The 21,927-nt window shown below is 42.4% G+C and overlaps 1 protein-coding gene across 1 annotated transcript in view; it reads right to left on the reverse strand.

Moving 5' to 3' along the window:
- LOC138610285 (netrin receptor UNC5C-like) overlaps nt 1-21,927 on the reverse strand; it is a 211,667-nt gene that overhangs the window by 151,184 nt on the left and 38,556 nt on the right. The window lies entirely within an intron of this gene.

The following is a 21,927-nucleotide window of genomic DNA, read 5'->3' on the forward strand; positions in this document are numbered from 1 at the left end:
TGACTTCAATTGGCGCGATCAAGTGCTGAGGTTGAGACGGATCCTATAGAATTTGAGGGGTTATGTACATGGGATGCATGCTTTACTGATTTAATTTTTAGATGTTATTCATGACATTTTTTTTTGGGGGGGGGGGATTATATGATTATTTCTTGTATTCCTATGTTTTTACACCTTATGTACCTTACCTGCAATGAAATGGGATTTATAAATAAAATTGCTATTGCTACATAAAACCTTTCAAATATTGATTTTAAGGCCGTCACAAGTTTAATAAATCCTCCACTGAAACACAGCTGTAGAGGCAGACAGGCACAGAAGCAAAAAAAAATGGAAGACAGAAGAAATGAGAAGGAGATATAGATATATGGAAGAAAAGGTGCGTAGGTGACTAATAAAGAGAAGAATTACACATTTTTTTCATATATAAGCTGCTGAGACTGAATCATTATTTCACGACCATTTTCATATAATGGTCTTGAGCATGAGGAACCAAACCGAAGAAAGACGCTGCTATAATTTGTGGGATTTTGAGGTCCAGCATGTCTTCTTAAATGTATCTTACTCTTCAGTCTTAATCAAAGAAACATGTACAGTAGAAGCACTGGATAAACATGTTTCTAATAATGGAAAATGATTGATTATGAAGCACACTTGAGCTGCTCCTGAGCAGTGCTTTTGATGCTGAAATTTTTCCAGCAATATCTCTGAAACGACTTCCCTGACATGTCTTCTCCGTCTCTCCACTCTCCCTTGTTTAATTAAAAATTCCTCCCCGATTTAGAATGAACTCCCCGCGTGAGCAGACAACCTTGATCTACTCTCTGTCTGCATATTGTTCTCTTAACAAAAATAGTCTAAATATAGAGTACATCTCCCCTTCCCTTTCATCCTTCAGATAGCAGAGACCCTCGTTCTCATTTCCTCTCATTCATCAAATTAGCTTTTTTTTTTCCTCTGGTTTTATTAGTTTCACCTGAGCAGGAAGTCGTTTGGTTGGAAGTGGGAGGATGTTATTAGTTTCCTTCTCTGTAGCTAAACACAATCACAACTGTAGGAATGCTTTTACACACACACACACACATATAGAAATTATACGTTCACATTTATTATCCATACTTATCCACCCACACATAAATGCCTACACATGAGTCTTGATGTACCTGCTAATACAGTAGATTAAACAGCCACGTCCTGCATGTACACGTATGGAAATCAACTGAGATTTATTCATACATACGTAGGCGCACACACACACTGTAATTAAGTGTCTTTTCTTCCACCCAGCTCCATCTCTGTCCTTGTTTTCATAGCAACAATATAAAGTTTGATTACTTCCAATCGTCTTCTTTTATTCTCTCTTTGCTCCACAGACAGACGAGTGTTTGACTAAGGCTATCTGATTGTAAATCTCCTCTCCAAACACACATTCCTCCCGTGTTTACTCTCCTGCCTTTCAGTCTGGATGTTTGACTGTTGCCTGCCTGTCTGTCTGTCTCAGGGCCTTACAGTCCACCTGTCTGTCTCCCTCTTGTTTGTCACAGTGTCTCTCTGTAAGTCAGGCTCGCTCTGTCACGCTACCGCTGGCTTTTGGTTAAGCCTTTGTTTAACATTAGCACAGGAAGACAATCAAAAACCACTTTCTCTCTGTCAGGAAACCAACATAAACAAAGTCAGAGAAAAACATGCCCGCATGTCACACACACACACACACACACACACACACACAGCAGGCAGCAGCAGAATGACACAGTAACAAAGCCAGAGTTCATAAACAAAGAGCCCGTTTGTTTGGACCGATCGGGGGGGAAAAGAGGGGGAGCCAATAAAAAGACTTGGCTCCAGAGGAGGTGAGGTCAAAGGTCAAGTGTTTTAGTGCTTTTTTAGAGTGTGTGCATGTGTGTGTGTTTATCAGCTGTGATGGTGGTCTTTAAGTAGCTGTTCATGCCACACAATACCCTCACCGCCCCCTATTCAATTTCACAAGACAGCCAAACACACACACACACACGCAATGTAAAAGTCCAAACACACACACTGACACGCCCCTACACACTCTTTATCAATACACACACTAATCTGCTGATTGGCTGTCTTTTGTTACGTCTTCAGAAATGATCACTGACACTCCATTAGTTAATGGAGAAGCAAAGCGACACAATGAGACACAAGAGTTTGTAAATGTGTCGTTTTAGGAGACACGTCGTCCGTCCTCGTATAACTGAGAGCCAGAAAGTTTGAATATTTTGTTGTTTAGGTCGTTATGAATTCCAGCCTTTACATGAAGTGGAAAATTATTCTCCCAACCTTCCAGGGAAAGAAAACAACTCAAGAGTAAAATTACCTTTCCCCCACACAGCTGTTGCAAACGCATTGTATAGATATGAATAAGTCATACGAGTAGCCATCAAGTGAAAACTGCTGGCTGTGTGTGTGTGTGTGTGTGTGTGTGTGAGTGTGTGTGTGTGTGTGCGTGAAAAGTAAAATAGTGGAAAAAGAGATGGTACCAAACACAAGTATGAAATAGGACCATCGAAACACTTGATGCAACAAAACACAGACGGTGCTTTTCCATTACAACTTCTGCTGCTTCCATGTTTCCCTATTGTTATATAAAAAATAAGGTTGATTAAAGTAATAATCTGAATATTTTCCTTTAAATAAATGTGTGTTCAGTCACTGTCTATCGCCGAATGAGGTAACACAATGGTGATTGAGCCTATGGCCAACTGATGAAAGCCTTTGCATTTGCAGTATATAGTGTTATTATGGACTGGACGTCTGTGGCGACTTTCATGGAAAAAATCCCAAGCGGCGCCCAGTTAGTGACGCGTATTCCATCACCCATCAGTGGTTGGTCTGCCAGAGAGGGTAGGCGGAGCTAAGCAGCTGCTTTTCCGGTCTCTGCAAGTGTTGCGAGTAAACAGTAATCTACTATGGCTGAACAAACAAAGAAAAGATCGATGACTACAGATACAACTTCAACAAAAAGTGAAAATCCAAAGAAAAATATACAAATTCTACGCTCAGATGAAGGCAAATGAGAAAGAGAAGTGTGCTCCTGCAATTACCGTTTATTGCCATAGGTGCCGCCAAAGAGAACGAAACCAAGATCTTTGAGATTACCACTTTAATGTCTTTCTCTTTAAAATACCGTGGGTACTTTTATGCCTTTATTTATAGAGAGGACAGTGGATAATGTTGGAGACAGGGGAAGAGAGAGAGAACGGGGGATGACGCGGCAAAAGGCCGAGGCTGGGAGATGAGCCCGCCTCTGTACATGGGTTGTTTTTGTCTGGTTCTTTGTCTACATGTTACTCCACAGTTACTATGTCCTTCTTTGTCTTGTCACACGTTCCCCTCACACTCAAAACGGTACAGTACTTAGAAGTGCAGGCGACAGAACGTCTGGAAAACTAACATAATGAGAAAACTGTAGTGGAGGGTTTGAAGGGAATCAGACATCAGAGAAGATATCCTGACAAAAGAAACAAACGTAAGTGTGTCAAATAGAACCTAATAAACCAGGCTGGGTCTGTCTCGGTGACATCCCCAATAGTGTTTGAGATTGTGAATAAGTTCAAATACAGAGAGGGGGGGAAAAAGAAGGAAAAAAGTGGAAAGCACAAAACAAAAATGACAAGTTGTCTTGCATCAGCGAGGTTGTACGCTCCGTCTCTCAGTGGGAGGAAGATGAGGGAGGTGGAGAGAAGTTAAAACGGAGACAAAACTGCGGGGAGGAGGAACGGGAGCGAGCGGGGAGGAGAGAGAGAGAAGTGAGGGCAAAGTAAAGAGACAAGGTGACGAAAGAGAGGAGGGGGGGGGGGATAGAGGCACTGGTTCGATGTTTGAAGATGAGCAGTGTCCCTCGGTGTCTGTCGCTCCCGCTCTCCTTCGCCTCCTCCTCTGCCAGATTAAACGAGGAGGGAACAGAGCGATGGGAGGGAGGAACCGGAGCGGAGGGAAGAGGAGGGCGGAGGGGTTGTAAGTAGGCCTGGCACCCTGCTGTGACCCCATCAATCAACACATACATAAACACACACACACACACACACACGTACACACATGCCCCCTACTGCTAATGAGCTATTTACACAGAGGGCTGTTTGTGCACATTCGTAGAGCTCTGCCAAAACGCACACACAAATTCTTATAGAGACGCACACAAGGGAGCACACACAGCAAGGTGCACGGGAAAACCTGAACAAATAAGGAAAACATTTCAAAATAACATATACGTAGACTTCTGCTTCTTATGTGAGGTCTGTGTGTGGGCTGCAAATGTAATCAAATGATATGTATCTAGGCTGCAAATATCATCTTTGAAATTGCACACACACACACGCATATATATTTATGCACATAATCCTGCTCTTATCTGGAGTGCGTTTTGTTTCTGTGTACATACAGTTTATCTACAGGACGCACAGTTTGTCCGTATGTTTGTGACAGACAGAGACGGTCGAGTGAAATCCTCCTCCGTCCTCCACCTGTTCCCAGCTCCATTTGTATAATTGGGGAGCAGCTGGCTTATGGCTGTACTGTAACACACACGCACACACACAGTCCCTACGCTCAGGACGGACTCCACAGTAAAAGCTCAAGAGCTGCTAGTGCGACTATGTACAGTAATCTCTGTGTTTCTGTCTGTTACATCTCGACTGTACTCACTGTTGACACTCATTATAAAAGAAACAACTTAACTCAAGAGTCACATGATCGTCTATAGATACCCACAATATCTTTATCCGCCTATATCTGACATTAATTCCCACATATAAGAGCATCAGTCTAATTTATTTCAGCATCTGTCTCTTTAAGGTCCTCCACACACGTGTATCTTGTTTAATTGGATGCAAGGGACACACACACAAACGCACACACACACACACATCCGCCAGATCATTTGCCGCTCAGGAGATGGTTCATAAAGTTAACAGTTTAATGGATTCACATTAACTTACATTAGGATTATATTAATAAAGTGCTTGTTTCTGCGCTTCAACGCCCACAGGAGGATAAACATTTATCATTTATGCAGGCATGGATAATGCATCTATATTAGAAAATAAAGGCGAACAGTCAGACACACACACATACAGGTAAGAACGTATAAATACCAAATATAGGAGGAAAAATACAGATTATACTCTTGTGTCTACACACCATTTGTCTGTGTTACATGGTGGCATTTAAATGATCCTGATGGAGAGAAAATGAGCTCCGGTCGTATGCATGTTAATGAAGCGTGGCCAGTTAATAACAAACTTTATTGAATATTACAGCAGGGTTCTATGATGAGGTCAGCTGGGCAGCCAGAGGAGGTTCAACCCCATTAAACAGGAACACATCCACTGTCAAGAGCTACATTCAAATGTGTTGTTCAAGGATGGGCATCGTTAGGATTTCATCGATACTGGTATTGATACCGATACTGCTTATTGATACCAATATTTTTTACTCTTATCAATACTTTACTTTGCAAAAAATTAAGATATGTCTTCATTAGGGAGTCTGATAATGTGCTTCTGCAAGAGGGGTTGTAACTGCTGCTTGACTGACGCTGTCTATGTATTAAATTGGAACATAACAGTTGTGCTAATAACCGAAGCTAGCTAACAACAGTGACTGAATAACTACAGGCTTATTTATAACAACTAGGTGTTTTAACTGCATTTTTAGTTTGGCTAATCCCCTCTGCAGCGTTGCTATCAGAGCCACCGGGGCTCCGAGGCTGCACTGTGGACGCACTCGCAGTAACGCTGTTAGCATTAGCCGCTTTGCTAAAGCCGTCAAACACTGCACTGCTTCAGATTTATAGACTGTTCAACTTGTATGTGTTTTGTGAGGTTGCTGGTGTTGCCCACTTAAGATGCAACTACCTATGTACATAAATTGCATGAAGATGCACCAGAGTTAAATTTGGTAAAGTGAGCTCAGACTATCGAATGCTTTGCTCTGTGCACTATAAAGACCTACTAGACTTCCTCCAGCAAGAGACCACAACAATGCAACGTCATTGCCTGACGCCACATCATCACTAAGGGACGGATGCCAGATACGTTGAAACAACTGAAATAAAACGACATTAATCAAGATGAAATGCTAACGTTAGCGATAGCAGCACTGTTTGTCCATGAGTTTATCGGTACCGACCAATCACGTACCAGTACCACAAAATACCGGTTCTCGATACCAATCCAGTGTTTTTGTATTTCTATTAAATGTTATGTTTATGATCAAGCTGGGGAATTAAATTATCAATAAAAGTGCCCACAACTTTAGAGTATGTTGACATTTTTTCTGCATTAAACACTCAGATAAAATCAGATGTTTATCTCGGACACTCCTGCAGAAGAGTTGACTGTACACACAGCACAGAGGTGCAGGGATAAAAGAGGGACCGAAAAGAAAAGTGGGAGATGGATATTTACCCACGCAAACAAAAAAAAGTGACACGCAGAGAAAAATAAAAAATGCTTCACATAACTTCCCACACATAAAGAGAGAGAGAGAGAGTTTGACAAATGGCTATTTTGAAAGCAGGACGGCAGCTTGAGCCGGACAAACACACTGTGTTTATGTGTGTGCGTGTGTGTGTGTGTGTGTGTGTGTGTGTGTGTGTGTGTGTGTGTGTGTGTGTGTGTGTGAGGAGAAAGGCTTTGCCCTGGATAAAAAACTGAAGCACCCAGTCAGCAACATGACAAACCAATCTACTGGTGCTGCTTTGAAAAGCTGACAGGACCACACACACGCACGCAAACACGGACACAGGATTCAATACTTCTGCTTTTCTGTTGTTCCCGGTTTTGTGTGTATGTGTAGGAGTATCTGTGCCTTCTTGCAGCTTTCAAAACCTCCTATTCGCACTCCTGATGCATATTGACACACGGCCATAAAGGCTCTTTCTCAGGGTCAAGCGTTATTACTGCAGGGTTTACTCGTAGAAACAAAAATATGACGGATTTCCAGCAGCCGACGTGGAAAAATAAAATTCAATCAGGGGAAGTGGTTGCAGACAAACATCAAAATTAACCTTTAGAGCTGTATACTCGATGTTGTGTACGCGCTTGCTGATGTTTTTCATGTCGGGATGAGAGTAGCCAGTCGTGGGTGAAAGTAATGTAAACCCAGAAAGGCTTTGAAAGCACTGCGCTTCAGAAAAAGTTGAAAGCCTTAATGGACACTCAGAATCTCAAGGTGACTAAGAGACGGACGAGGAGACGGAGCAGCGGAGCGAAATAGAAGATAGAGAGACAGAGAGGGAGCGACGCCAACAACATGACGGACATAAAGAGAGAAAGAGAGAGAGAGATGGCTGCTGAAGAAAAGATGAGTGATGGAAGCACAGAGAGAGAGATTAACAGGAGATACGAAGTTGTGTACAAGACTCGAGCAGCCAACCGGCAAAGTGCATCTCCATCACACAATGGCCACGTCTGCCTCCATTGTTTTCTTGTTGACTCAGTGACGTTTATTGAGCTGCATGAAGTGGGACCATTATGGCTTTGCATTCCCACTCCATTCAGTCTACAAGTATTTCCATGTGAATTACAGTGTGCGCCAAGAAGCAATCAAAGTCCAAAAATAACACTGTAGTACGTTCAATTACACGATCTGTGTTCATCCGGGGGTAAAAGAGGAAGTTGATCATTGAAGGCTGAAGTGCATTTGAATAACACTCATGCACAGACTGTGTACATCGTTAAGCTACATTTGCATGTCAGTGTATTGTATATTTCCCCCACCAAGAGGACACTTTCTATTGGAGGGAAAATGTTTGGTGTACAGGAAATGAGCATGAATAAAAATAACATGCTTATTCATGATAATACAGTGTTGTCTACCAGCGGTGGGAATCGCAGGGTAACTCACGATACGACACGTGGCCCACAATAACGATAATATCACGAAACAGCAATTCTGCGATAATTAATACTATTGGAAAACGACATCACGATATCTGATCAACTTTTTCTTCGGCCCGTACATTTGCGTTCATGTTACCCTCATTCATGTCATAAGCGCCACCGTGAGGAGTCATGACGTAATGACGCTGTGAGTCAACATCACAGGGAAATCTGTTAAGGGCCCAAATATTTGTAAATGTAAACATTGATATTTGGCATCAATAATTGTATTGCTTGAGTTGACGACAATATATTGCCACAGCCATATTTTGTCCCAACCTTATTTTCTACAGGACTCTTAATCTTGTTTTGTTTTTCCATCAGTTTTTTGAAAGGGGGATGAACCTCGGTTTCAGTTGACTTTAAACGGAATGAAATTTTTGTCTTTCAATAAAATTTTACATAATTTTTATTTTTGGTTTGTGCAAATTTAACACATTGCTATATAATGATGCAATTTCAAACAGGATCAGCTAAGTGCAACTTGATCTGGTGCTCTTACTTAAGTTGTAGTGCTATTTGTATTGTGCAGTAGGTTTTGAGCTGCATGCACTTTGATGTTGAGTTGTGTTGTTGCACACAAGCCAATTGGAATAGGTCCATGCTTTGTATTTGTCCCTTTTAATATATACAAATACTAATAATTTAATATGTAAATACGTGTTTGGTCGTATTAGGCAAATTGTACTGTGCAAACTTCACTGTGGCTGCGTTCACACGCACACATTAGTATCATTACATCCACTGTTACTTCCTTACTTCATATTCTCTTTAGTTTGTGTGCTATGGAGGGTTGATGACAAGCAGAGGGTCTGCTAACATATTCACACGGATAGCATCCCTGTAAGTTGTTCACATGGACTCCAGCCTTCTTCTTGGTGATTGGATTGTCGGCGTCCATGTCACCTCTTTCTGGAACCTATTTTTATCAAACGGCAGCAGTGACCCGAGTCAGGTGGTGACTCAACAAACAACTTTCCCAGAACTGATTATTCTAAATCCATTTTGTCCTGACATGACGTAAACCTGGCAGATTTTTCCTAAATTATTTAGGTCACCCTGAACAGCTCCGTCTATGAACCCCTTTTATGTTCTCTAACCTACTTTCAGGATTTTTACCTTGTTTGTGGAAAACATCTGCAAAAGGAAAGTCTAAAAATGGCTGCTGATTTGAGCACATCATGTCAGTAATTGCAGTTTGGTCTGACAGATCTTGTGCATGTCAAGAAAGGGGCTTATTCCCTGAATAGTTTGTTGAAAAATAACAGTAGTGCAACTCAGTAGTGAAAAAAAGGAGAGGATTTTGTCCTTGACACATGTGGCCTCAAGAAAGTCCATTTTTACTCTCAGAAAACTGCACAATGAATATAATAGTTCCTACTAAAGTCTTGGATTTAGAAATATAACACGCTATCATGCGTCATAATTTCATGTTATCAGCCCTTGATGCTGGATAAAGATCAGATTGATATGTAATCTCAAAGCCTGTCCTCTCTGTCTCTCTACAGCAGAGCTAGAGAGCAAGACAACAGCCCCTTCTCCCAGCTCATCCATTTAACATGACATGTAAATACCAGCGCAAGATTTTACAGTGTGTGCACGAGTGCGAGCGTGAAGGAGATCATCCTAGAAAGAGAATATGTATGAGTTTGTGTACGGATGAGAGAGAGAGAGAGAGAGACAGAAGGGGAGAGAAGGTTAGAGAGATCAAAATGTGAGGAATGGGAGAGAGGGGAGGTGAGAATGCAGGACAGGGAGACAAGAGAGAGTGTGTACTCCAGGTGATATTCAGTGAAAGATAAGGATGAATAGTTACGAGGAGAGAGGAAAAATAACAAAGAAATAGGTTGGGAAAAGAAAGAGATGCAAGTCAGACCAAGCTGAGATGGGGCGAGAGGAATAAAAGAAAGACGGAAGGAGGAGAAAAAAAGAGAAAAAAGGGAAAGAGACACAGAGATCTAGGTCTTTCCGGGGGCAGCGTGCATGCAGACTAAGCCCCAAGGTAGATGAAGGGCCAAGACCTTTATGAAAGGGCCTGTTGTCACGCTCAGGACACACACACACACACACACACACACACACAAGAGGAAGGCGCTGAAAGGTCCCCCGGGCCAGGGGCTCGAAAGTTCATGTAATCTGTCTCGGAATATGTGTGTGTGTGTGCGCTTGTGTGTATTTGTCATACTCTATTTCAACTGCCATATTAATAATTCAAACAGTCTCATTGCACTGGAGTGCAAACTGAACTTTACCCAGGTCAAGTCGCACACTCAGCACTACGGTACCTGGGTTTGGGAGTGTAACAGCAATGAACTCTAAGTCATTTTGAGGAAGTGGTTAAATTTTAAAGTTAGAATCACAGAGTGTATTTGGACGAGAATGCAGGAGGAAGCGCCGAGTTAGATAAAGACCTTTTTTGTGATTCATCCAGCAAGTTTCACCAGCAAGACACTGAAACACTTACTTTACATAACAATCTTCCAGTGGTTTTGTTTCTCAAGAGTGAAGAGGTGGGGAAATGCTGCCGTCTTTCTCTCATTAACAATGAAACACCTTCTGACACGTCGGTGAGCCGAGCGCGCCGTTAGTGCTTCTATAGACGCAGACGCTCGCAGATGAAAAGATGAAGCTACAAAGCAAAATGTTCCATCCATAATGTTGCTGGTAATATATTTCAAAAGGGTTTTTCTGTATCATGCACAGCACAATGCTTCAGTGCTAATACATGCACATAATGGGCCACGCTTACACATTTACATAATCAGGTGTGGAGACCTTTAATGCAAAGTATCAATGCTACGGACAAGAATAGAGAACTCGCTCCAGAACAGGTTTTGTTGTGTTGAGCTGACTTTTGTGAAGTGATGTAGTGAAAACTACTGAAGGTGAAATTCTGCTGACATAAGCAGAAGTGGCTGAACAGGTAGCGGTGCTGCTGTGGAGCTGCACTAACACTAATAGGCTGCATATTTGCACAAATAGTCCAGAACCTGCGCTTTGCTTTTGCTTGATGTCACTTTGCTTGTGTGCAGCCATTCTGCAGCAGGGGAGCTGGCAGTGTTTGACTGCTATTCAGAGAGGGCTAAAAGCTAGTGGAGGTGACACCACAGCCCCTTGTACCTCTAAATATTACATCAGCCGCGTCCCTGTGGGAAACATCTCTCAGAGTCCTTTAGCAGGGCTATTTGTGTCTTTCTTTCTCATCCCTTTCTCTCCTCGCTCCCTCTAGCATCTTCTATTTCCACCTCTGCACTAATCTCCCTCTGGCCTGTCTCTCTGATGTTTGCTTCAAGCTCGACAATCTATGCGGACCACTGATCGGCAGGGGTATGTCCAGGGGGTGGCCTTGGATGGCATGGGCCCCCCTTGTAATCTGACTGGCCACTCTTATATAAAATTCTTATCTATGATTGACTCTCACATATTTTTAATTAAAACATTTATACATAGGAATGTAACAACTGTATAATATCTTAATGTTAGTAGTTAAAGTGGTTATCTTGAAGATCTCAGTTTCATTCACTTTGGCCGAACCTGTGGCGATAAACGGTACTGTAATTGCTCTCCACCACGGCGAGGCGGCAATTGTAACTCCTAACTCCCGCTGACAGTGGTTTTCCTTTTTAGACTGTTTGCCTTCATCTGAGCGTCCAATTTGTTTCTTTTTCTTTGGATTTTCACTTATTTTTGAAGTTGTATCTGTAGTCATCGATCTTTTCTTTGTTTGTTCAGCCATAGTAGATTACTGTTTACTCGCAACACTTGCAGAGACTGGAAAAGCAGCCGCTTAGCTCCGCCTACCCTCTCTGGCAGACCAACCACTGCTGGCTGATGGAAAACACGTCACTAACTGGGCGCCGCTTGTGATTTATTCTGTGAAAGTCGCCACAGACACCCGTTCTGTAATAAAACTATATACTGCAAATGCAAAGGCTTTCATCAGTGGGCCACAGGCTCAGTCACCGTTGTGTTACCTCATTCGGTGATAGATAGAGACTTAAAAGACATTTATTTAAAGGAAAATCTTCGGGGTTATTAACTTTATTATTATCACTTTAAAGTATTCACACATACTTCGTGCCCTCCATTATTCAGAGCCAGAATTGGGCCACCCCATTCAAAACAAGACTAGGTCAAAACCTATAATGTGGGTGACCGCCTCAGGTCAATCTGCGGACATAGGTGAGGACAGAGGACAAGCAGCGGAGCAGCAGTCCTCGAAAAAAGTATCCAGAGCCATGTAGACCGAGAGACGCGTCAGTGGAGGTCAAATATGCTCTATGATCCGCCATTGCAATGTCTCAACTCTCTCTACGGCTCTGAAAGTACCGTCACTCACTCACTCACTTAGTCAGTCACATACAGACCCGTGTGTAGGGCTGACCCCGGCGGTCGGCCAAAAGTATGGACACACCCCTGCTGATAGGCGTTTTAGAAGAATCACTTAAAGGGAACATTTCTGACTAAACTCCCAGAAAAACAAACTGGGTTTGACGGTTTGACTTCTTTCAATTAACTTACTAACTACATGTGTTGCCAACATCTTGTCTTAGTGGGCACATCAAGGTTTCAACTTTGTTCAAAGTTCTTTTAAAGTCTTTCATAAAACTTCCCAGAATGTTCCCGACTTCAGAGCAGTCTCCTCCTTAACAACCCGCCTAACTAGGTGTCTATTTTACACCAACTATCTATTGAACACACACAGCCTTTCATTTTCTTGAACAAAAAATCTATTAAAAGGTTTCTGAATTTTTCAGTGTCATAATCACACCATTTATGTAACAAAAAACTATTAAACTACAGTCTACCATCCTTGTTTCCTGGCTTGGTATTTGTGTATAACCCACACAGCTTGAGCCCACAAGCTCCTCTGTGAGAATGAATGTTTACTGCGTGACCACTGAAGATAATGACACCTGAAAGAAAGCCCACGCTCTGCCTTCGAGGGCAACCACATGCAATTATTGCAATTTCTTTATAACCACCTAAGTTATTTATAATTACTATACGGCCACACTTTTCATTATCAGGCTAATGAAGTCAACAATGTTAGAGTGAGCATGTGGGCAGAAAGGGCTATATAAATAGCTGTGGGTGTTAGTCAGAGACATCTCATTACCAAGTTTGACATTTTATATCTCACTTTAATTAAGAATAGCAGTGATGTTTTGTCATTGCACAAGGAAAGCTGCTAATGAGGCAGACAACATGATGTATGTGAATGAAAAACGACATGATAAATGTGACAAATAGTCTTTTGAGTTCTTGTGACTTTAACTCAACCCCTCAAATAAATCCACAAAGTCCTTCAGTCCAACTAACAGCAGCTGTTCCACAACACACAAATAACCATTTACCACCGCATAACTCCACTGAAAGTGCAAACACTGAAGGCTGAACTAGCAGAGGGGGAAAGTGTGTCCTTTCATCGGGTTTCAAAAAACAGCTCTGGCTTCAGCAAAGAGACTTTTTGTTTATTTTTGGGGGTAAAAAATTGTGTTTTAGCAAAATAAACACACACTAACTTCAAACCGTGTTTTAGCCCATTTCTTCGGCAGCACGCCCGACCCTATGAGACCCAGCCAGTTTGTATTTCAGATATTCTCTGTTCGGCTACATCTCATTTCAATGCGAGCTGTGAACAGAACCTCAGTGTTCAGCCACCCGGCCCCAAGTCTGCAGCCCACTGTCTGTCCTCCAGCTCAGCTCCAATAGATGTAATGACACCTACTGTACGACCACACGCGATAATGAGCACATTCATACCGCCGCTGCGATAGCTGAAACCACAGAGCTCTAATTGGGCTTTCAATGAGCAACTGCACGACAAGTCCGCCCACAAAGAACCCAAGAAAAGTTTGAGTTCAAGGGGAAAAAAAAGGTCAGTGAAAAAATACCCAAATTGGGAGTAAAATGTCCCGGTGCAACAGGAGCTTGATGTTATCATTTAGGACCACACTGCATTTGACCACACAAAATAATGACACCTCATGCGCCACCACAGAAATATAAAGGCACCGGGTGTGCGAGCGGACATAATTGGCCTCAAAGCAATCAACCCCAATTACCCAGCACCGTAATTGGCTTCAGAGCAATCAACAAGGCAGCTATCATTAAGTCTGAGCAGGCACCAGCACGCCCATGACACCGCTTATCTCTGCAGTTTATCTGCCGGGTTAGTTACAGCTTTGGCTGCCATAAATGGATAAGAACAGCTGTCGTTAATACCGTAATACACCTAATGCGCCGCTGCTGCTTTGTGATGAGCATTCTAATGATGCACGGGCTGCTGCAGGGTTGTCGAAAGGTGAAGGAGTGGGAGAGGAAATGTGAGTGATGGTTCCGTGCTGTCAGGTTGTTAGTGCATACATTTGGTTGTCAAGACAGGAAAGAAGCTTGAAGAATGTCTGAGGTAGAGCTACAAAAGGAGGAACACAAAGGTATCAGACACCGAAGCCTCTCAACCTCAGGTTCAACATGCTTTATTTGCATCTCTCACACAGACACCTCTATTTATCTGCTAATTAATCAGCACATGTCCTATGGGGAAAGTTTTACCCTGGAGGAAGTGCATCCCAGCTACCATGAGCACAAGCAGTCTAACGCTTTCAGTACAGTCCTGCAACAGATAAGACTTTGTTTGCTCCCTGTGTCAAAGACGCCTCGTTTAATGTATTTTTTGAGGCCTGTTGTTGTAGATTGTTTGTCCTCTCTGTATCTGCCTCCTATAATTACATCTGTCTGTCTGTCCGTACATTTCTTTCTTTCTATTTCTCTCATGTGAATTGCCTTCTCTTCTCTACCCGTCACTTCATTTCACACTTTATACCTCATCCCAACATGTCCAACATTTCCAGCTGCCATGAAATACTGATTTGCAGCAGACAGGCACAGATAGAAGAGCGACACACCAAAATGTACCCAAAAAAAAAAATCACTAAAACTCTTGTCTGAGTGTATGATTATGTGTGATTATCTGTCTGCCCGTCTCTTTTCTGTCAATCTGCCAGGATTTGTTATTTTTCTGCAGAGGCACAGACATCTCTCTCTGCTTCTTCTGTTAGTGTTTGCCTTGCTGTTTATTGTGGAACCGTCTCTCCGTCTTTCTCGTTCTGCCCTTTGCTAATGATTAATCAATCTTTAGCTGCCAATACTGAGACAGACGAGAGATGAAATGTGGCACTTAACTCTGTCATTCACGGCCTGTGTGCTCCGTTCTCTGTTCAATAAGGTGTTTCGTGTACCTGGTTTTATGCCTGTATGTTCATACAATGGAAATCTACATACTAGTGGCCTGCCGGTCAAGACTATCAAAGATGCCCGTCTTTCCGAGGTTTTTGTTTTTATATAAATTAATCTACAATTATTCTAACTAGTGCTGCACGATAAATTGTTTAACCATCAATTGCCATGTGCGCATGTGCATAGTCACATGACTGTGAGGCAAATTAACCGCATCACGTTAAGCTGCTACTTCACTGTTGCTTGGTGCAAACTGTTTTCTATCACTAATCAACAACAAAAGTCCGTCTGATGTCACATTAGTGCAGCCCTTTATGATTGCACGGAGTGAACTGACCGCTGAGCTACAAGCACGCAACGCTGCTGCTGTCACACATACTGTCGGTGGGATGAGGCAGGCTTTTAGTTAAGCGTGGCGGCTTTCCAGTGTGTGTATCGCCGTTATCAGCGGCACCTCGTCCCGGTTATCGTTAACGCTGTGGCTACATATACGGGCTGGTAATCAGTGTTTACTTTAGCTACACCTGCGACGCACACACGCTGTAAGGTTGTGTGTGTCATCGAGCTGGTCACGCTGATAAAACATACTTTTACGGTATGTACCCTTTCTAACTTTTTTTCCAATATGGTGCAGCCCTGATTCTAACTTCACTGAGTGCAGGTCTGACTCCTCTTTATTTCCTCCTTCCATTACTTTATTTCTGTCTGTTTTGACTCTACCTTCTGACCCATCTTCCTCCCAGCCGACCTTTCCGAGTCACAGAATTTCAACAACCTCAAACAGCTGAATCTCTTTGATAGTTAGAAACTAGAGCACCCAGATATAAAGCCTTCACCTCAACAGAGGTTGAAAAACAGACCGATCCGGCTCCCCCCAATTCCCATCCAAATTAAATATTCAGGTAATCAGGCAAAAAATACATAATTAACTTATTTCTTCCTCAAATGAAAAATATGCCACATCTTCTAGCTTCTCTGAACAACTTTCATTCGGCTTCTCTGCCGACGTTTTTCATTGAGCGCTCGCTCTTCAAAGTGGAATCATAGATCTTCCATTTTAAGCTTCCCCTCTCGACTCTAATTGTAAAGTGGTTTGGAAGATCTTTGATGTTTGTCTCTGGGAGAATTCGTGGAAGCCTCAAACCACTAGACAAAAGGAGAGACAGAGACGGTAATTTACGGAGAATTATTTCTCTGCTGTCAGGAGGGAGGGAAGAGGAGGGAGGGGAGTGAATATTGGAGGGTAATTTATTTTCATAAATTAGGTTTTATCAACAATCAATAAGCTTTTGAAAACAATAGGGGTTACTTATTTTCCAAGATACTAAAATCAGTGCACCAGTTATTTCCCATGTTTATTCAGCTGTGCCTAGACAATAGTGGCTGTTGCCATCTTAGCTTAAAGAGGGGGTATTATGCAGTTTTTTCTACAGGCCTCAGCAGGCGTCTGGCCAATCAGAAGAAAGTGGGCTTGAAGGGGCGGGGTTTCTTAAAGGGACAGAGGCTGTATGAGGGCCTGGATAGAGCACCAGTGTGAGAAAAATGAGTTTTTTTAACTGTAAATTATGCTAAGCTACTCCACAGGTATCACAGAGTGAAATATAAAGCTTGAAATTAGCATAATACCCAGATTAAGTGAGAAATATGGAAGCTGAATTATGCTCTCATATTTCACTAATAAATGATAAACTCTTATTGTGCAAATATCCACCTGGAAACAGCTCGCACAGGGACAGCACATAAACCACCAGCGACCACTAATAAATCAATGTGAGTGAAGGCGCAGACAGAGGACTTCTGTGCTGATGAGGATCTTACGGCTGATGTAAATCCCAGTAAGAGATGAAGGGAGGATTACTCTGTTGTTGGATTCGAGCTGTAAAACAAAGCATTTGATCGGCTGTAAAACCGGGAAAAGAGCGGATCCGTTGCATCTTCAGGTGGCATGGGCCGATTGGAGTTTTTTAAACAAACTCGACACAGCACTCTTTGCTTTGCTTTGCTCGTCCTCTTGTTCTATTATTCACTCACTGCTTCGTTTGTTCTGCTGTACTCTTGTCTCCTGCTGTATCGCTCAGTCTGGATCTGTATTCCCACGAGCGTGTTCACATTCAGTATGTCTCATTTAGCTGCTATTTCTCCTTCCCTCCTATTGTTGCACAAGTGCCTCAGTCGTGTAGCAGCAAACTCTGAAAGTGGAGAACAAACTGAGGGAGTGAAAGAAGAAGATATTGGGTTTGGTCTTACATCTGGGCTTTTAAATTGAAGGGAATGATACTGGCCTGGTGGAAAGGGAAAGTTTTTTGATGCTGTTTCTTTTAAACAAATTGAGCTTCTAACATAAAGTTGATGCAATTGCTCAAAGTGAACTACAAGTCTGTCTTTTGATGTGTTGTACAATGAAGAGTCTGTTCTGTTGAGTTACACTGGGTCTGAAAATGAGAGCAGGTTCATTTGCGACTGGCCACAGAAAGGTCTTGCTCCGCTTCGGATGTTATTCGGGGCGCAAAATCAGGTTTTATAGTAACTATAATGCATTTTAGCACTCTACACAGGCTGCACTCAACTGAATTCAAACACATTGTGTGTATGCTTTATATATAAGCTCACAGCATAGACTGTATAAAAAGATGGACGACATGACAGCTCCCTAAAAGTAAAGCCAAAACCTCTCCATCGCCCGCTGCTGACTGGCTGCAGTATAGGTCATAAAGCCCGCCTCCTCCATGTTAACAGATGGGACATGAGTCAAACTATAAAATCAAAATGAACGCCAAATAAATGTTTCTCAAACATGGTTTCTGTCATTATAGTTAGTTCTTATCATGCTGATTTACGTCCAGGTGTTCATTTTTCTGACAAGTTCATTTTTAATTCGTTATTTGATGCTGTAAAAAGGATGAATGACAGCTCTGTTGACCAATACTGATCTGTTCCGGATTAGCAGAGTAGAGGAGGAACGGCGAGAGGAGACGTAACTAAAACAATCACTACAGTCATGAACATTTGCTTCAGACCAACACAAGAAGTTACTCTGCTGTTGAATGTGCAGATGTGACTGCAGCAACCAGCAAATCTCTATGGCGCAGTCTCTCACATGCACAACATGGCAGCGCTCACAGGGGGATATTTTGGCTTTACTTTTGTACAATGAGAGGAGATGGAGACGTGTCGTCCATGTTTATATACCCTCATTGGCTCACAGTCAGTAACATATGGTCAGGCTGCAGTTCAGTCCTTTAGAGGAAGTGAATGCCGTAACAACTGAAGCCAATTTGAGATATTTGGCATCAAAATGAAAATTCAGTTACAATTTAATTTAGAACAGCCAGGAGTGGAGGATATTCAGATTTTACACTCTGCGAGGGTCCACTAAAGACCCAAAACATTCCCTGTGGCGAGTGAGCCGAGCCTGGAACGCCTGATTCCGAGCTACAGGAGAATTTCCATGCCGTTTCCAACCATCTCAAATGACTCAGCAGTCTCGCAGACACAGTTCAGCTGAATGGTCGAAGCAGAATTCAACTTCTGACAAGTGAATCCTCAGGAAAAAATTTAGTTCTATTTAGTTTAACATTTGTTAAATGAATCAGGAATAATTATGACAGACACTATTGCGATTGTGAGCCTCACCCCTCACTTGCTGTCTCAGAGGATAGGGCCGTCATGTCAGCTGAGGGTGTCTGACATGACACCCACTGCTCTCTGCAGAATTCAAACCAGCTAATTAATGTAAGATAAGACTCTTTTTTTAACTTTAATCTTATCAACATTTGAGTCACAGATACATTTCAAGGATCAGTAGATTCAAACTCCGAAGCAGGAGTCTCCCAAAATCGAACACGGCACCTTAATTGGGGTCAAGACGAGTCATAATCCTCATTAGACAAGAATTCGCCTTCCAGCCTTACGAGCGAGTCGGCCACACACAGAATCACTGTCAAGAGACTGAAGATTAGTTACCGTGGAAGCACCTTTAAAAAGACATCAGTAATCGGCTGCGTATTGGAGAATAAAGGAGACAAATGCAGATTAAAATCACCAGAAAATAACAACAGACAAACATCAAGATGCAGCATCAAAGCCTGCGTGTGTGCTTTGTTTATGATGGCACAGAAAGAAGAGCTGGAGGGAGAGCTCGCTGAGGTGGGAGCGCCACTGAGCCGCCTCATCATCATTCACTTTTACAATCCTTTTATTTCATCCCAAAGTCTTACGGCGTAATTTGTCTCTGCACTGATCCGGTAACCTGTTTCTATCTTAATCCTTCCCTCTATAAAATCACTCTGTGTGTCTCTGTGTGTGTGTGTGTGTTTGATGAATTGTGCAATCAGTTTGGCAGCTGCTTTGGCGGTATTCCGTCTCCTTGGGTTGTAGTGCGTGTGTGTATGTTTGAGTAAAGAAGACATATGTATAAAAGTGTAAATATGAAGCATTCTGTAAACTCTGCAACAGAGTCATTTATAACTTTGGCACACAAGCCGTGCTCATCCTAGTGCTGCTCATAAACAGCGGTGATGCTAAGAAGGGAAAAACTAGCTGTACACTCATGTTGGCTACGAGCCAATGTAGCAGAACTGACATATAATTTATGCACCTCATTCACTTTGAAACATCATGAACATAACTGTGGAATTAAAGACACAGAAGGAGAATGTTTGAATGTTACGGAGAAAAGTAAAGTGTAAGACACCGTTTGGAGGCACAGCAACAATAAATCTATACTTTTCCAGTGTAGTTAGCCTAGAAATGCTAATGTGTGTACTTATCTGTGTGTTTTTGTGACACGTTTTGATTCATGAGAGACAAAGAAGAGGAATTAAGAGAAGAATACAAGTTTTTTTTTGCACGGAAAGGAGGCTCAACGCTTAAAAAAGGTCAAAGAAACAAGAGAGACTGAAAGCCAGCGCAACAGATGAAGAGAGAAAGATCACAAAACACCTCAGAGAGGGAAAATATTGAAATGTCCAAACTGTTTAAAGTGATGTCGAGTCGGTAAAGCACTGAAGCACAAAGCTCGCAGAGACCGAGCTGCAACGGATGACAGCTGATTATTTCGTTTCCATGTGTTTGTGTGTGCGTGTTCAGAAGTTTATAATCTGCATTCCTGCATCATTCACGGATCATTTTCCTCCAAAGCCCGGAACGATCTCCAAAAAACAGCACAATCCAATTAACTTACAGTCAGGACCCTTCACACCAATGGAAAGCAAACACTCACCCTGCCAAGGCGCAGAAACAATGTGGAAACACCATCAGATACGAGATACATTAACTGAATGTCTGAGAGACGGAGGAGATAAGAAATGTTAAAGCAATTACAGCAGGCAGATTTTGGAGTCCAGCGCATAAATGGTTGAATGCATGAATGCGTCAGCTCGATCGTGTTTGTGATTTGACAGGAGGTTGTGAGAGAAAAGGAGCAAGGCTTTAAGAGTGGGGTAAAAGTCAATAACAATGTCTTTCATTCAATCAGTTCGTCTTCTGTTTGAGGGGTTTGTTGAACTGTTTGAGACCTGGGCAGTGGAATTCTTGCATCCTTATTCAACACAAAGTGGATGTGAGGACGTTTAAATACAGCTCAACACTTCTGTAATAAACAAGAGCTTCATTGAAATTGCAAGTCACGTCTCTTTTGTTGTTCAACAGGCAGTATCTGTGCTCTGCAGAGTCCACTGAGGGCTCGGGCTCTGTCGTATGAGACTTTAAACTAAAAGCTAAATGTACTATTTAGTTTTTTACCATACAAAAAAAAACACTTGTAACCACAATGCATATCATCCAGTTTTATACACAGACCAAGTATGGAAATAAAGGAGGGTATTATGCTAATCGCAAGCTTCATATTTCACTCCTGATACCTGTGGAGTAGCTTAGCATCATTTACTGTTAAAATAAAGTCACATTGGTGCTCTGTGCAGGCCCTCATACAGCCTCTGTCCGACTCAGTAAGCTCCGTCCCTTAAAGAAACCCCGCCCCTACAAGCCCACTTTCTTCTGATTGGCCAGCTCTCCGAAGCCTGCTGTGACGTCACAAAGTGCAGCGTGTGGAAAAAACAGCGTGAAACCTGGCGCCAGCAGACTGAGCTGAGAAGCCTGGGGATTACTCCAACATACTTTTACCTGCAGATTTGAAACTTCACCCACGTTTAGTCTGGACATCCAACATTGTAACATTATATATATATATACGCGTCTTAAAATGCGACACAGCATAATACCCCCTCTTTAAATGCATTTGTAATATGTCTAGAGGAACTGCAATTATTAAATTCTGCACTTATTTGGTGTTTTTCTGACCCCCAGTATAGTTCCAATGATTTGCTCCATATTACATTATTCATCTCTGTTAGCAGACATGCATACTTTTACACTGATCAAGTAGATCATCGCACTCCCTCTGTGTTGCTTTAAAAAAGCAGACAGACATTTCCCCTACAGAGCAGCAGAAAGGACGATGAATATATATATTTCTCATTCAATGCAGACTACTGGAAGTGATCAAAGCCGAGTATGCATGTACGTGCGTTATCAAAGGCTTCCGCTCCCCCTGCAGCGGTCTGTGCAGTCCTGCCTCTGCACATGCACGGGGTCAGCAGTTTTCATGGGAACATAGAAGCGTGGGTGCAGACTCACACATGCACGAGAAATTTATGCTGTTACACAAGTTTTATTGAATTAGAATCACTGTAATGTGATGTTCTCTCATCTCAAGCCTCACCTTTCTATACACACAGCTCACTAAAGCGTACGCAGAGCTGGGCTCGGCTCGGCT

Source organism: Semicossyphus pulcher, unplaced genomic scaffold, assembly GCF_022749685.1.
Source record: "Semicossyphus pulcher isolate SPU_LCO1_2020_fin unplaced genomic scaffold, fSemPul1.0.p SCAF_6, whole genome shotgun sequence".
NCBI lineage: Eukaryota > Metazoa > Chordata > Actinopteri > Labriformes > Labridae > Semicossyphus > Semicossyphus pulcher.